We start from the raw sequence: 13057 nt of genomic DNA, 5'->3' as shown, positions 1-13057 counted from the left end.
CTTGATAATATGTCAAAATCATAGTTTGATAGAACTGTTGTCGTAGCAACTCCTTACAAGTCTCCCATCTTCTGCTGAGAGTACCCTGATTTTCTCCGCCCCATCTTTATGCTTCAGGTAAGGCGTTGAGCAATTCAAGAGTTCAAGTTTATCCAATTTGCCCATCTAATTCTTTCGCTATAATGATTTGAGTAAGAATAAGCATGTGATGAAATCAAAGACAATGCAACAGTGAGATGCAGCAAGACTTTTTTTTTTTTTTTTTCTAGAAATATTGGGGAAGAGGTACTGGATATTTCCTATTGTCTTAGACCTGGAGGGTATAAACCTGAAGCTCCCAGCAGCCATCTTGCCACTGTGAGGAACTGACGGATGAGGCCACATGGAGGATGGTGAGACTAGAAGACAGGGTCATGATATCATGGGTCATGATAACATTTCATCTGAAGTACTGAAGCCAAACTTGCCTGTAGCAAACCCACCCCTTGAGCTATTCAGTTGGGTAAGCCCATGAAGTTCCTTTATGGTTAAGCCTCTGTGAATTGAGTTTTCTGTCTTTTGAATCAAGAGACCTAAGTCTTGACTAGCTGCTACATTTTACATTCTATAATAACAACTTAAACCCATCTCTGAAGTGTTCTAAGTAATTTTCTGAAATAAAAAATAGCTTTCATTATTACATAGATATGTAATACAATAGAAAATACCAAAATGTATAGTTTAAGAAATGATGTATAAGTATGTCAGGTTATGAAATATGTGGATTTTTTCCCTCAAATATGAAGCAGGATACATGTTAGAATCTCATATTCTCTGAGCAACTTAGAGCTTCCAACAGAGTTGGTCGTATGAATATTCTGGTTGTTTCAAACACTACAGAAATACCCTTTCTCTTAGTGCAGTATGTCCACACATTGCTTTCTTAAAATGCAGATAAGTGAGACAACACATTAGAATCAAAGTTTATATCATCCTCTCACTTTATATTTGAGGAGATTAAGAATCAAAGAACTAGATAATTTGTGTACAGTCACCTCATTGTTAATGAGAGAGTAGAGCCCAGGTCTCCAGATTTCTGCTCTAGGATATATCTCTTTTCTCAGGCCCTGATGCAGGCATGACCATTATTTACTTACCACTTAAATTTTTCACATCAGAGTGAAGAATAATAAATTTGTTTATAATCAAATTAATACCTTCTATACATTTCTGTGTTAGCAAACTAGTTTTTTTAGGACAAAGTTACCCATGAAATTAACCTTTCATAACATGGACACAAGTGATCGAAATGCCCTTTAAAAAAAAAAAAAGATTTATTCATTCATTGGACAGAGAAAGTGCATGTGCAGGTGAGCAAGTGGAAAGAGAGGCAGAAGGAGAGGGAGAGAGAGCAGACATTGCAGAGCAGACTCTGCAATGAGTGGCCTTTTTTTTTTTTTTTTTTAAGATTTTATTTATTTATTTGACAGAGACACAGTGAGAGAGGGAACACATTGTGGGGAGAGGAAGAACAGACTTCCCATGGAGAATGGAGCCCAATGTGGGGCTCAATCCTGGGACCCTGGGATCATGACCTGAGCTGAAGGCAGACGCTTAATGACTGAGCCACCCAGGTGCCCATTTGGTAAGAATTTTAAAATCATATATTTTCTTATTAAGTTTATGTTTTAATCCCAGTAAATGCATATCTTCTCACCAATGACAGGGATTCAAATAAAGAAAATCTGCAGACTTGATTCCCTCAGTCACAGCCTTACAGGCAGTTTTTCCAGTGAGGGTCCAAGTTTGGGGTCAGGGTAATATTGAACTCTGACTGGAAGAGTTTAGAAAACCTGCTCTAGGCGTGCCTGGGTGGCTCAGTAGGTTATGTGTCTGCTTCAGCCGGGGTCATGATCTCAGGGTCCTGGGGTCCAGACCCACGTTGGGCTCTCTGCCCAGCGGGAAGCCTGCTTCCCCTGCTCTCTCTGCCTGCCTCTCTACCTACTTGTGATCTCTCTCTCTCTCTCTGTGTCAAATAAATAAATAAATAAACAAAATTAAAAAAAAAAAAAAAAACGAGGAAAGAAAGAAAACCTGCTTCTAGGTCGAAGCCAGCCTCTAACAAGCTGAGAGACCTTGGGCAAACTAACTTAACCACTTTCTACTTCAGTTTCTTCATTAGAAAAAAAAAGAGAGCAAGGAGTCATGAAGGCCTCTTCCAGCTATAAAATTGTGTGACTCTTAGTTAATTTTTTCACTGTATCATAAGGAGTTATTATTACTGAAAATTAAGATTTGCATAAAGGCATGTCACCTTTTCTAAAAGTCTGCATTCACTATTCCTCCAACTTACTGAATCTTTGAAGAATTGTATTATCTGCTACCTCAGTTCATGTTAAATATTTGTAATCTGCTTTATCTGTTCCTTGGTGCCTACAAACAAGAATGTCCTCCATCTATTTTCGTTCCAGGCCTCCTTGCTGAGGAGGCTTGAAAACAGAGGACTAACTGGGGCAAACTCTGCTGGGAACTTCGACCAGATGCTACTTGTCCACTCAACTCCCCCAAAAAAGAGCAAACATTGACTTCGTGGCTCATGTGGAATGAGGGTGTCTCTGAAACTGCCCTTCCCAGGAACTGTGACTCACAGATAAAAGATCCTGTGGGCAGTGAACTCTCCTCAGAGCCATCCCATCACAGAGACAGGATGCTTTTGTAACACCCACATACCTGATATTTTATGTTATAGATGGCATCTTAAGCTTCCATTTGCAAAGAGTCATTGTCAAGCTCAGAGGTCAGATGTACTGAATAAAACAGGCATCAAATTAATGGAAGATAGTTTTTGAAATACTTTCACACTTTGGTAAATTCTCTGAGCCCTGTAAGAGCCTATAACAGGTCCAATGGAATGACCTCTTCAAACCACCAAAAGCTCATTTACATGCTCCTTCTAACTGATCCTTTAGTAGTTTAAGACATCTTTGAGCAATTGCTTTCTTTGTACTAAGCTTCAGAGCATGCATTCTATCAAAGAAATTTAAGAGGTCTGACATTTTTGAAGAAAATCAAATGCAGAAATCTCTCTGCTGACCTCATGGTCAATATTCTGCTTCAAAATGGCAGAAGGCTTATCAATGAGATGTGAATGTTCTGCTTCCTTTAAGAGATTCGGGAACAGAGCTGTTTATCCTTATTTTACCTAAGCACCTTATTTTACCTGAGACAGGATCTATCCTGTCTATGGATTTCCTAATGACAGAAGGAAAAACGTTCCATAAAAACAGAATATAATTCATGATCCTAATTTCACTTCTCCCCTATAGCTCTCTAATGAACATGTGTGAACTTCCCTTTCTTTGTCTCGTTGGCATTATGTGTTTTCTGGGTGAAGCTTAAAGACTGATGAGAAGTGAGCAAGTAAGGGCCTCCTTTACATAGAAGTCCTTTTCTGTAGAAGTCCATCTCACTGGTTTTCTGCACTAACCCTAAGCCACACCTATGCACAGTGTTCACTGAGTTCAGGCTAAAGATACTCCATCACAGTTCACAACAGATTGGCAGCCTTAAACTTTTTTCTGTCCACTTTTCGCTCATTCATTTTTAATTACATTCAGCTCCTGAACTGATTCCTGCGAGCTCCTGTCCCCAGGACTTCATTTTTGAGCTTGCTTTCCCTGTTTTTGACACTCCATGGTTCTCAGTTGGGTTCAGCTTTATATTTATGGGATTTTTTTTTCCCCTCAAGGCAAAACATTTTATAGAACAATTTATGCTAGCATCAGTCCTTTGGGTTCAAAGTCTTGATCATGGTTCTTTTGGCCAGCAAATTATATATTCCCAGTGTGTTGAGGAGAGGGATGTAGCAACAGTTCTGCACAGAAAAACATCGCTTCGGTGTGCCCAGGCTACCCCGTCTTTTACACCTCATCTTCAGTTCTTCCGTCAGCCACATTTAAAGTTGCACTGACACAGAGCGTGATGACAGTCTTTCAAGAGCCTAGGCTTTATCTCTGGGCAGGGGAATCAGAGCAAAGATTGCTTCTTACTGCGATACCTAGTGTGTTATTGTAGTGGATACTGTTGGCAGCTGATAGCTCAGCACTGATTTCCTCTGGGAATTTCCCTCTGGCTGAAGGATGCTGCCTTATCCAGACTATGCTTCTGTTCCAGGGGCATCCACAATCCTATAGCTGGTTGATTTGGGGATACAAGACCCAGCCCCTTTGCTTCAAATTGGAACTACTCTTTATGGCTATTCCAGCTTCAAACCACCCCTTAGTGTCTGTTTTTGCTACATTACATTTCATCTTCTCCCTCTGCCCAATCCTGTGTCCTTTGCTTCCTGGGAGGTGTTATTCCCTCGGATGAACACTCTGATAAAACCTGGACCCAGAGCTCTTTACTGGAGTACATTCCTAAGACGGTGGTGATCTTTCCTTGCAATATAATGTTAATTTGGGCTGTTTCTGAAAACAACCATTTCAACAGGATATGGCATCTTATGTAAATTCATATGTCAGTGTCATAGCAATGGAATGAGTCTCACAAATATGGGCAATGCATGTTAATAAGCAAACATGACTGGAAAAGAGCTGTATTTACATGCTTCCTATAACATTAAGACTACAACAGAATATGTAATCAGCTGTCTAGTGCCTTGAATATTGAAGTTACTAATATAAATTATTGCATTTTGAATGGGTCTCAATAGGCAACCTCTAAGAAACAAAAAGAATCTTCAGTTTTCCATAAAAACATGTCAGAAAGAAAATGTTGACCAGTTTGGTAGGTTAAGTTCGAGAAGCAAGACACAAGTCAGGCCTTTTTCCACTAAATATAATAAGTAAACTTTTCCTTTTTAAAGTTTAAAACCTAGTTAGAAACTATGAGGAAACTGAGTTGGTATATAAATAAATTCTCTCTAACTTATTTTTAAACTTCAGACCATATTTGGAGAATAAGTGTGTGCTTTTGGGTCAAGTGTAAGGATTCAGGTATAGAAAATTTTAAGATAATAGTTGTGTGCTCTCATAGCTTTGTAAATTTTAAAACAGAATATAAATGTGTCTTAACCCTACCACATGTACAGAGTTGAAGTCCCCTTCTAATTATGTCTACAGATGACTTGTCTCTTTCAGTTTCTCTATCTGTAAAATGAAGAGAACAATATTTACCTTCCTCATAAGTGTGTTGAGACGATGAATTTCCTAATGTGCATAATATGCTTTGAAGATGAAAAGCTTCATAAAAATGCAAAGTGTTATTATTGTGCATAAATTTATGAAGTATCACAGGTGCATAATTCCAAAGAATACATTAAAGCTAAAATTCATCATGAATAATCTTTGAGGTTGTACATCTGAATTAAATAGAAAGGAAAAAGGCAACCTTTTAAACGCTAAACACAGATGGTACTGATTTTTTTCAGATTTTCCTTCCACATAGGTTGGTTATACCTTACAATTAGATAAAGAGCTAAATAGGCATAAATTAACTTTTAAAAACAATGTGAATGATCAGCTTTCAAAGGTTTGTCCATTCCCAGTAAAATTCTCAAATATTAAAGTTTAATAGAAAAGTGTCTCTTTTCATTTATTTTGTGACTCTGGGAATTGATTGGTTCAGCATTAGGATATCGCTCCAACTCATCAACAATAAGATTTTGGCAAAAAGGCATAGGGTTGAATATTCTTGATCCTTAAATGCTTTCCTCATTGCCAAAAAAAAGGTATAATTTTGTTCAGTATACTGCTTCTGCCTCAGGAAAAATAAATCCTATTACTTTGGTGAAGGCCTTGTTGAAATTCTCTCGGGTTCATCATCAAAGTGACTTTTGTACATTTCCTGACTTTTGAGCTACAATAATGTATTTCAAGGACAGATGAGAGGTGCATTTTTGCTTAACTTGTGGCATGTGACATTTTATGCCAGACAGCTATGTGCCTGGATTATTGTCCATTTCTCCTTGCTGTGTCCACAAATCCAGAGGGACCTGGGCCCAAAAGCCCAAGAATGAGCACCTTGCCGCATATTCCGCCATCTCAGTCCTCGAGCTTCATCTGTCCAAAAAAGAGTTACAGACGCTCACAAGAGGCAATATTTGTTTCTTTTAAATTTTCATTTTTAGCTGTTTTAAATGCAAGTATCTGGGGCACCTGGGTGGCTCAGTGGGTTGAGCAACTGCCTTTAGCTCAGGTCATGATCCTGGAGTCTCTGGATCGAGTCCCGCATCAGACTCCCTGCTCAGCGGGGAGTCCACTTCTCCCTCTGAACTTCTCCCCTCCCATGTTCTCTCTTACTCACTCTGTCTGTCTGTCTGTCTGTCTCTCAAATAAATAAATAAATAAAACCTTGGGGGGGGAAAAAGCAAGTATCCGGAGAGGTGGGGTGGTCTCTTCTAGACGTAATGAAGAAATGTCCCACTGAGACTCCTGCAAAATGAGCAGCCAGACCTTCTCTTGCTTCCTTTCACTCTTAAGGAATTGCCAGTTGGTATAATCAGTCTCTGGTCAGGAGGATGTTCAGATCAGTGTTGCACATACCTAACTAACTAGTGAAAGATATTGTTCTCCCTCTTAAGGATAGTTAATTTGTTTAAATGTGAGGGCTCCTAGCAAGCACAGTACACAAAACCATTTGCTGAAATAGGATTTCATTGTCGTGAAAGCCAATCCTTGTCTAGAAAGGATGGAATTAACTCCCTGCTTACTGGATACATCAAGTTTGTATTATAAAGTATTAAAAGTTCAAATGATAGTAACATAAAAGTGAAAGGCTTTCTTTTCTTTTTTTAGGATAAAACATTGGTTTGGCCAGTAAAGAGTATAACTATTTACTTTGAAGGCTGCTTTTTTTAGAGCAACAACATCAGAGGTGGGTATTCATTCCCTTATCCATTCAGCTAACTTTTATATTGAGTATAACTATAAAAAGTATATAACTTTTATATTGAGTCCTGTGTGTCAGGACTGTGATCCATGACGGCTACAATGAAAAATAAAATGAAACCCCTGCTTTTCCAAATGTTGTCTAGTAGAAGGAACCAAACAGCTGAGGGCGTAAAGAAAGTTTTTGCTTATCGGCAGTTCAGGTCATCCTCTGTCTTTTTTTTTTTTTTTTTTAAAGGTTTAATTTATTTGTTTAACAGAGATCACAAGTAGGCAGAGAGGCAGGCAGAGAGAGAGAGAGGGAAGCAGGCTCCCCACTGAGCAGAGAGCCCGACACAAGGCTTGATCCCAGGACCTTGAGATCATGACCTGAGCCAAAGGCAGAGAGGCTTAACCCCCTGAGCCACCCAGGCGCCCCCATCTTCTGTCTTGACTAGAATGGACTATCTGGGAACAGGTGGAGAAAAGGAGGTAAGAAAGAGGAAAGGGAGGGAGGAAGGGGGAAGGGAAAGGTAGAAAAAGAAAGCCTAACTTTCCTTATAATACACAGCAAAATATCAATAACAACAATAATAAAAGATCATTTTACTGCTACAAATTCAGGACAGATGCTGGAGAGTCTCAGCCTTCTAACTCTTTCCCCCATTGGCTTTCTGTTTGAGAGACTCTCAAACTGCTGCTCTGTCCTTATTCACACCTATGGTGAATCAACTGAAGTTGGCAAGGATCCAATTCTTAAGAGACACTTTCAGACAGATCTAATTTTAAAATGCATACTATTATAGGACATTTTATTTGCAAATGAAGATACTCTTTTATATAAACATTTCATTTACATGGAAGAAATGAGAACTCATTTAAATAAATCATATATATTTTTTCTTTTCTTTCTGAGAGAGAGAGCGTGCACACACAGGCACATGAGTGCAGGAGGGGCAGAGGAAAACGGGGAGACAGACTCTTGAGCAGGCTCCAAGACCAGCACAAGCCAGACATGGGGCTCCATCTCATGCATGAGATCATGACCTGAGCCAAAATCGAGAGTCAGATGCTTTACCAACTAAGTCACCCTGGTACCCCAATCATATATATTTTCTTTACCCTATGAGGATAAATGTTATTCTTGGTTTTTTAGAAATATCAAAAATGAATAGAATAAAACAGATTACCTTGTCAAGTACCTACCAATAAAATAACCAATTTTGGGAGAAAAATATTTATCAGAGATTACATACTTTTTGGGTTTCCTGTATATTTTCCTTTATTTAAAATGGAAATTCTGAAAGGAAAAGGCCATGAATATCTAATGATTTTGCTTTACCACCTATAAATACCTAGAGCTTAGATGAAGAAATCATTGAGAGCATCTCACCATCCCATTACTGCATCACTGTGATGGTCAGCTTCTCTCACATCCAGAGGTCTAGGGTGTCCTTACCCCCTCTGCCTTCTCCTATCCATTCAGGCCCGTGCTCCCTCACCACCATTAGCCCCCCCGGGCCAGATTCCACCCCTAACAGCAGCTTAGAATCCTGTGAGGATCTTTTAGAAAAATCTAATACCTGGGTTCCAGCCCAGAGTTTTAAATTTGATTTATCTCTTGTGTGGCCCAGGCACTGGTGAATTTTTAATCTCCAGTTGATTCAAAAATGTAGCCAGCATTGAAAATCACTGTTCTAAACTTTGCTTTCACTGCTGCTTTGGAAAGGAGTCTGTTATCATCGAATCCCTTTTGTGCTTACCTACCTCTTTGAAAGTTTCTTTGTTCTTGCTCTGACAGTCACCAGGTTGCTTCCCGATGAGGCTGCTTCCTCTGTGGGCTGCTACTCCCTCCTTAAACCTCCAGCATTTCCTCCTCTTACCCTCAACGAATGACTTTGACCAGGTTATTTCTCAGCTGAAAGAACAAGAGCAACCAGAGGGAAATCTCTCCTCTTCCTGTCTCCTTGGATCTGGGCCTGTCCCTGTTCGCTGCTGGTGAAATGATTAACCTGGCTGTGTCCGCACCAGCTTCTCACCCACCCAGGGATTTAGATTCTGCACTTAGCTCCTCTTTTCTCTGTCACTACACTTTTCCTGTCCGTTGGATTCTTCACATCAGCACAGATGATATTCCATTAATAGCCATGTAAGGCAAGAGCACTGATGAATTCTTATGGAACCTGAATTATAGGAGCTCCCAGTGAATATCTTGTTTGCCCATCAAAGAGCTGGCATGTTTCAGTATCACTCATCTTAATAATATTAATAAATGTTATTTATTAATATAATTTTATTATTAATAAAAATTAATAAATACCTCCTCTTGACGGCACGGACATTCCAATTACCATCCTCCTCTGCCCCCTTTATTATAAAACTCCTCACATTTTTGTCTGTACTTAACTGTCTTCTCATCCCATTCACTTTTGCACGTTCCCTTCTTAGACCATCACCTCACCCCCCAGTAAAACATGTTTCATATAGGACACCAGTATTCTCCACACTGCCATGTCCCACGCTCCACCTGACTTGCTACCTCAGCAACATTGGCAATTACTCTGTCCCTTGGAAAACCTACATAATGAAATTGGTAGGAATTGATGGAATTGATATTTTTGCATTTACGTAAAATTTCCGTTGATACATCATACTCATTGTTTTTGCAGTCACGATTAATACGACTCAAAGCTTAAAATAAACTATTTGAGAAGCCCTGCAAAAATGTCAAACCATGGAAGAATGCTTCTTAATGAAATTATGTTGGTTGAGGCATAACCATTTGCTTTTCATCACTGAAATAAATAAATGCATCCAAAAAGATGACTGGGGGACTGAGATGGTGTAAAACAACTAGAAAAGGGTTCACTTGTGTGTTTGGAGAGTCATGAAATGTCTGACTGTCTAGACTGATGAAAATAAAAATTTAAGTATGTCTCAAGTAGAACAAAATGTGGAGTGAATCTTCCAAAATTCAACTTAAGATATATTAGGCTTTTTTTAATGCAGGGGAAATAGTTTGCTATTCTGAACATTAGGGCCAGATCACAAGAAATTAATATGGGTTTACTGAAAAAATATATTATAGAAATCTCATGCCTTGAAAAGCCTGTACAAAGTCATGATATTTAAACTTTATACTATGGCTAAGGTGGAGAACCTGGTCTCCAATAATAAGGAGATAGGGGCACCTGGGTGGCTCAGTGGGTTAAAGCTTCTGCCTTCGGCTCAGGTCATGATCCCAGGACCCTGGGATCGAGCCCCACATCGGGCTCCCTGCTCAGCGGGGAGCCTGCTTCCCTTCCTCTCTCTCTCTGCCTACCTCTCTGCCTACTTGTGATCTCTGTCAAATAAATAATTTAAAAAAATGAGATAATAATAATAATAATAATGAGATAAACTAAACTTCATGAAACTATATAACCCAGACAAGATACGCCCTGGTCGGCAGCTTCTCTTCTTTCTCTGCTTGCATCTTAAAGATGGCTTTGCACTTCAAAACAGTTCTAGAACCAGATTCAATTTGATATACATTAAAAAGAGGTTATCCCCCCTCCCATTCTGTAAGAATGTGAGGAAAGAACTTAATAAGATCACCTTTGAAATGTCTCCCTTGTTTCCCAGAAAGTGGCTCTCCCTGGCCAGTTACCTCATTCTCCTCTCCCTCACCCCCAACCAAAGGTTTTCAAAGCTATTTGCTGGTTCTCTCTCCTTCAACTTCAAGAACAGCAGTGGCAACCACACATTAGCCACTGACTCTCTACTATTCCTTGCACACATCCTTTCAAGGCTTCATTGTCCTCTCCAAGTGGCTCTTCAAGGTATAGCAATGACAATCTGCTAGTGAGAAAATGAATTTGTCCTATGACATTATACCATATTAATAGTTTGCGCTAACACAGACTGTGGACTCTGAGAAACAAACAGGGTTTAGGAGGGGAGGAGGGTGGGGGATGGTGAGCCTGGTGGTGGGTATTAAGGAGGGCACGTATTGCATGGAGCACTGGCTATGTTGCATAAACAATGAATCTTGGAACACTGAAAAAGTAAAATAAAATTTAAAAAATTTAAAAAATAAGAAACTGGGCTTACTTCAACTAAAAGTCTCAATAAAGTAACACAACTTTTCCATTCACAGTTGTCATGAAAGGGATCCACCCTTGAAATGAGGAATAAGTTTGTACAGGACCTTATTTGTGCAGAACAATCTGAACTTAAAACTGTTGTAAGAGCGAAAAGAGCTATTTTCACTAAAAAGACATTCAGGGTACAAAATGTAATGTAAAAGAGGTTGAGGGGTATTCTTTCTACTTTTGTGAGGAATGCAGAATTAATTGCTTCAGAGTCTGGAGGACCCCTGAGAACAAAACATCAATTTGGCACCTGAAGGCCTCAGGCTCTCCGCAGTAGAGTTCTGGAGGGTGATGGCAGAGTGGCAGGTGGTAAGGAAACAGCAGCAAGCACAGCGGTGCCTGGAAGAGGAGATAAGATGCAGTGGAGTCGTGGAATCAGCATTCTTTTCTAGGCCCTGTAAATGTAATGAGGCTTTAATGTACCTTAGTCCTATGCCAGGTGCTCTGCATTACAAGACAACAAGGTCCCTGCCCCTAGCCCTCTCAGAGATAGAATGAAGCGAAGAAAAGGGGCATCAAACAAATAATAACACAAATGATTGCTTCATTCTAATTCCAATAAATACTCAGGAGTACAGGGTCTGTGAAGATATATACAATGGAGAATCAATTGGAGGATCAATTATAGAGGCCTTAGTGGGAGACATGTCTACAAAGAGACCAGAGCTAGAAGACATAGCAAGCCACCACTCTCTTGGTAGTTGAGTGGATTTGATATTCCCACTGTGAATTGAGGGTTCAGTCTTGCAATAGTGGGAGAGGAAAAAAAAAACCAGGGAAATATGTGTCACTGTATTAGTGATTTTAAATTTAACCTCAAGTTTAGATAGCCTAACAGTGTTGCGTATATGTCCTATTATAAAATGTAAGAGGGATATTTGGGTCCCAGTAATAAGAGATCTTTAACTAGATAGAAATTCTGATCCTACCAAGTAAAAAGTACAGACCAGCTGTGTGTCTTAAAACAAGGTTAGTAAGTCATATTATGATGGATATGTTCATCTTTTCATATGTTCTTGTGTAGATACTCAGTTTTTTTTTAATTATAATGAGTAAATGCAAACCAACCATAATTTAGATACTCTGATCATTCTAATTTATATCTGTTCTTTTCTGTCAAATGCAATATGTTAGAAATGGAAATGACCTTTGAAATCTGGTCAAACTTCACACTTTGTTGGGAATAGAAGCCCAGATAGTTAAATGATTTCACAGTATCAGTACCAAACTAACATGAGTTTGTTCCTTGGTGAGTTACAGAAAGAAACTACTTCAGGTGGAATCATCACACAAGGAAACTTTATTTGCAGCAAATGAGGAGATAGCCAGGATCACTTTGGAATAACTTCCAAAGCCATGACTCCCTAAGCAAGGGTGAGTTGGTTCCTTTTATTTAGGGTTAGGATGATATGGAGAGGCAGGCGTAAGGTCACACAAGCTCCACACGTTATATGTTATATAATTGAGGTTTGTATTCCTCATGGAGTGGAAATTTTAGCATTATAATGGGGTAAATGGAACTATCCTTAACTCCATGGTCCAACTGTATAGATGCGAGCTCAAAGTGGTCTGGGTGGTCTGAGACATTGGGATTCTTCATCAGGGCAGTCATTATTGTGTCAAGAATAGTTTTACTTTCCATCACAGGATGCTATGCCAGTTCGGTGTAAGTTAAGAGATAAGCTGGAAGGAAGAGCTTAAGGAAAAAGGTGGGACACAGCTCAGTGGTTATAAGCAGGTGAACAGTAAAGGTCAAGTCTTGGGATCGTATTGGTCTAGACATCCATATAGTGTAGTTAAGATTCTACACAAGTCTTGGCTGCTAGAATTTCACTCTGCATTCCTCCATTCCAGAATGATATTAGCTTTCTTGCTTATAGTCTATTTCATTTATTAAATTGTTCTGGAGAACTATTTTTTAATTTTCTGGTTTCACCACTTTTTTTTTATCTTCATTATTTTCTAATTGTTTCTTATTTTTTTCACAATTATTTTGCATCTCTTTTTTCATGTTCCAGTTTCTGATTTCATCTGTTTCACATTCACTTATCATTACATGAATGCAAGTAAGAAAAT

General features: G+C 39.1%; 1 long non-coding RNA gene across 1 annotated transcript; it reads right to left on the bottom strand.

Annotated features, from left to right (window-relative positions):
* Window positions 1-5294: 5294 nt before the first annotated feature.
* LOC132017424 (uncharacterized) lies at window positions 5295-8733 on the bottom strand. The gene is made up of 2 exons (XR_009404276.1): window positions 8616-8733; window positions 5295-6041 (listed from the first exon to the last, which is right to left on the bottom strand). It is a non-coding gene; the product is annotated as an uncharacterized LOC132017424 (long non-coding RNA).
* Window positions 8734-13057: the final 4324 nt, after the last annotated feature.

The sequence above is a fragment of the Mustela nigripes genome, chromosome 5 (genome assembly GCF_022355385.1).
Source record: "Mustela nigripes isolate SB6536 chromosome 5, MUSNIG.SB6536, whole genome shotgun sequence".
NCBI classification, from domain to species: Eukaryota; Metazoa; Chordata; class Mammalia; order Carnivora; family Mustelidae; genus Mustela; species Mustela nigripes.
Note: the sequence above shows the minus strand (reverse complement) of the source record. Positions and strands in the feature narration are given on the sequence as shown.